Source organism: Chrysochloris asiatica, unplaced genomic scaffold, assembly GCF_000296735.1.
Source record: "Chrysochloris asiatica unplaced genomic scaffold, ChrAsi1.0 scaffold00052, whole genome shotgun sequence".
Taxonomy (NCBI): Eukaryota; Metazoa; Chordata; class Mammalia; order Afrosoricida; family Chrysochloridae; genus Chrysochloris; species Chrysochloris asiatica.
In genome coordinates, this window is record NW_006408570.1 from 3,060,926 (window position 1) to 3,064,962 (window position 4,037).

Consider the following 4,037-nt stretch of genomic DNA (forward strand, 5'->3'; position numbering starts at 1 on the left):
TGGTTCTTGATCATATGCTACCTCTTGAAAAGGCTGAACATTAACCATCTCTTTTGGTACAACAACTCTGCGTATTCCTTCTATCTTCTTTTGGTGCTTTCTGCATCATTCAATATTTTGACCATAACATTATTTAAACATTGTGTGCTGTGGTGTTTGGTTTTTTTTTTTTTAATTCCTTCTGCTTTACAACATGTTTTACAATTTAAATTTCAAATGGGAGCTTGTATAGTCAAAATACGAGAAAGTCACAATGTGTAGATAGGTTTAGGAGATGGTAAGAAATCCATTCAAATATGTGCAAGGTAACATTTTCTTTCAAGTATAGTAATGCAGAAATTTCTAAATAGGTCACCAGCTTAAAACACATCTTTAAAATAGAAATAAATAGCTAGGACCTAGCTTCTAAATTATCTAAACTTTGCTTACATGGGCATGGCTCTATCTCCATAGCAATCAGCTGGTCTACTGTCACCACAGCGGGTTGTAACCGGCCATGTTTCTGCAGAGTCTTCTATCCATCCATCTCATTTCTGGCTAAGTTTCTCACACAGGTTAATAAAGTTCTCAGCTGTGTGAAAGACATCATGGAGCATGGAAAATATGCAATTGGCCACCTTTTTGGCCAACAGCATGGTCAACATCAGCTTGGTCTTTTCTGACTTCATGTCCCTGAGACAAAGCTGCATCATGTGTGCCAGGTCAGTCGCCAGGTTGTTGTTGTTAGGTGCCATCGAGTTGGTACCGACCCATAGTGACCTTATGCACAGCAGAACGAAACAGTGCCCGATACTGGGCCAACCTCACTACTGTTGTCACGCTTGAGTCCATCGATGCTGCCACTTGGCCAATCCATCTTGTTGGGGGTCTTCCTCTTTTTCTCTGACCCTCCACCTTACCAAACTTCTTCCTATATTCATCTGACAGGTTCCTGTTCATAAAATGCCTACTCAGGTTTTCCATCAGACCTGGTTGGACCCTTCTTTCCATCCCTTCCCCTATTTGGGCAAGATGAAAAGAGATGCTCTGGATGACTTCCTCTTGATTTTCAGAGTCTGCTTCAATTCTCTCCATGTATTAGTGGCTGCTTCAGTTAACATGAGTCTACCGCTATTCATGCTTCTCTTGCAAGTGAACGAACTAACATATGAAGCTCTAGGCCCAACGTCTCCAGCTCACTGTGGAAGTTACAGTTGCAGTTACAGCAGTGTTTGGGGAAGCTGAACACCAGCAGGTTTGTGATGTGCTTATTTGGGAGTCCTGAATCAATGCTGACCTGAGGATCAGCGTTGTCAGCGTTGGGAAGCTCCAAGTCATTTCTGGTTCACAGGTGACCTGGAGGTGGGAGAGGCGGGGGGAAGATGGAGGTGTGCAATGTGCAGAGATCAATAAGTTGGCAGAGTCCCTGAGGTGTGAGGAGACAGCAAAGTTCCAAGTCACCTCTGCCAACTTCCTCTATTTTCTGCCTTACATCAAGTCGTCTTCATTTTTGGCAAGCAAGAGGAGTGTCATCTGCATATCACAGGTTGTCTATGAATCTTCCTCTAATTCTGATGCCATTTTCTTCATATAGTCCTGCTTCTTGGATTTGCTCAGTATATATACTGAGTAAATATGATAAAAGGATACAACCCTACTGTATGCCTTTTTCGATTTTAAACCACACAGTATCTCCTGTGATCTTCACACAGGTTCTACATGAGCACAAGTCATGAACCAACTGATGGTAACTACCACAAACTCCTCGCCAGCTGGAGTAAGGGATCACAGTTCACTACACTGTCTATACTTTATCCAAGTCTTCCAAAGCCATAGGAAAAAAGCAGTAAGATGCTAAGGAGTTTGGGAACATTTACAGAACATTTCTCTGTATAATTTAAATTTAAGTATAATTCGAATTATACAGAGTAGGGGTTCTCAGATTTTGTTCACCACAATCACCCAAAGGACTTGTTAAAACACAGAATGCTTCCTATCCCACCATTCCGAGTTTCTGTGATGGAGTCTGTCTTGGTTCTCTAGTGCTGCTATAACAGAAATATCACAGATGGATGACTTCAACAAACAGAAATGTATTCTATCACAGTTTAGGAGGCTAGAAATCCAAATTCAAAATGTCAGCTCTAGGAGGCAGCTTTCTCTCTGTTGGCTTTGGAGAAGGGTTCTTGTTTCCTTCCAGCATCTGTAGGCACAGCATTCCTTGGAGAGCTCCACTGGTCTTGGCATCAATCTTCCCCTGGATCTAGGAGTGCAGGGGCCTCACTCAGGTCCAAAGGATGCACTCCACTCTTGGTTCTTCTTTCTTGATGGTAATAGAAAGAAGTTCTTCTCTGCTTACTTCTCTCTATCCTTTTATTTTTTTAAGATGAAAGAAGTTGCTGGTCACACCTTGAGGAAACTTCCTTTCAATTGATTGACTGTTCATAGGCGATCTCATCATGGCAATATATAGATCTCACAGGAAATTACTACATCTTAACCAAGAATCCTGGCCCAGTCAAGTTGACACAAAACCTTAACTATTACAGAATCCAAGATTTTACATTTCAGGAGTTTCCCAGCTGATGCTGCTGGTCCTGGGTCACCCTCTGAGAACCACTGAAGAGGGTATTCAGAAACATAACCTTCCGTTGCTGGTTCCAAAGCCTTATCCGTGCCATTCCGATATTCGCTTCCTATGTGCCACTCCCCTTGCGCCCGCTAGGCGGCAGGGAGCCCGTGAGTCTGGGCATCTCATGCAATCAGTTTAGGCATCAGAAGAAATCCCAAAACGAAGAGATGCTGAATTCCCTCAGTCACGTCTGACCAGGTGGTGGGTTCTAGCCCAGCTAATCCCTGTTGGAGAAGTGCTATGTGAATGGCTTACAGGCTCACCCACTCTTTGCCTTCTTGTAGGAGGTCCTGCCAGCACCCAGCGACGATGCCACTGCATTCATCTGGTCTTATCGTCTGGTCTCCAGTGTGCCAGAACGACATTGCCTGGAACTTTGAGAAGTTCCTGGTGGGCTGCAATGGTGTGCCTGTGCATGGATACAGCCGCCTGTTTCCCACCATCCACATCGAACCTGACATCTAGGCTCTGCTATCCAAGGAGCCCAGCTTTGCCTAGGGTGTGGCCTCATCCCAGGTTGCCTGGCAGTCACTATGTTGCCTTCTTTGGGGGTTTCATTAATGATGGTGCATCTCTAAGCCTGAGTGGAAGAATGCCTGGTGTCCTGGAAAGTCCCCCAGATGGACACTAGTCCTGTCCATTCTGGCCTCCCCTCCCAGACCAAGACAAGTCTTACCACCGATTAAGGGCCAGGTGTAACAAACAAAGAAACCTACCTCCCATTATGCCTATCTAACTCAAACAAGAATCACCAAGGAAAAAGAAGAAAGTTGAAGAGTGAAGGGTTAACATTTCATCCCTTGATATTGTCACTTCTTTACCATAAATATGTTTTTCCCTTAAACATTCAGCAAAATTATAATGGAAACACCAAAACAATTCATTCAACTTTAGGGAGAAAAAAGGGATCTGTTAGTAATAATTCAGTAACTAAAAGGCATAGAAAAACATTTTCCAATCGCTTCCTCTTTTTCTCTCTGTTGTCCTTGGGTAGTTTTAGAAAAAATGAAATTCTGTTGTCAAAAGCATCCCTAGAGTCTTACTGTCTATTAATTCTATGAAAAGGCAACACACAACAAACAACTGAAGGGCAGTCATAACTGCATTCGAGCCAGGGTGAGGAGGGGACAAAGCAGTTCAGCAGACTGCAGACATCTGTTAAATCAACATTTTCAGTCCGACAACAGAAAGTTGTCGGCAGTTACTTGCAAGAGAAAACAGAGACTCTGAAGTCTTCATCTGAATTCTTCAAGTCTAAATGGCTTAAATGTGTCTTTTTGTTTTGTATTGTATTTAATGGTGTGCTCCCAAGCTTACAGAGAATTCTCTACTGTAGATTCTACAAGAAGATGAGAGAGTGCTTGTTAGTCATTGTTGTTGTTAGGTGCTGAGCTGGTACCGACTCATACTGACCCTGTGCACAACA

General features: G+C 43.2%; 1 pseudogene; it reads right to left on the reverse strand.

The window, feature by feature from the left end:
- Positions 1–527: 527 nt before the first annotated feature.
- LOC102819503 lies at positions 528–2,976 on the reverse strand (annotated as a pseudogene).
- Positions 2,977–4,037: the final 1,061 nt, after the last annotated feature.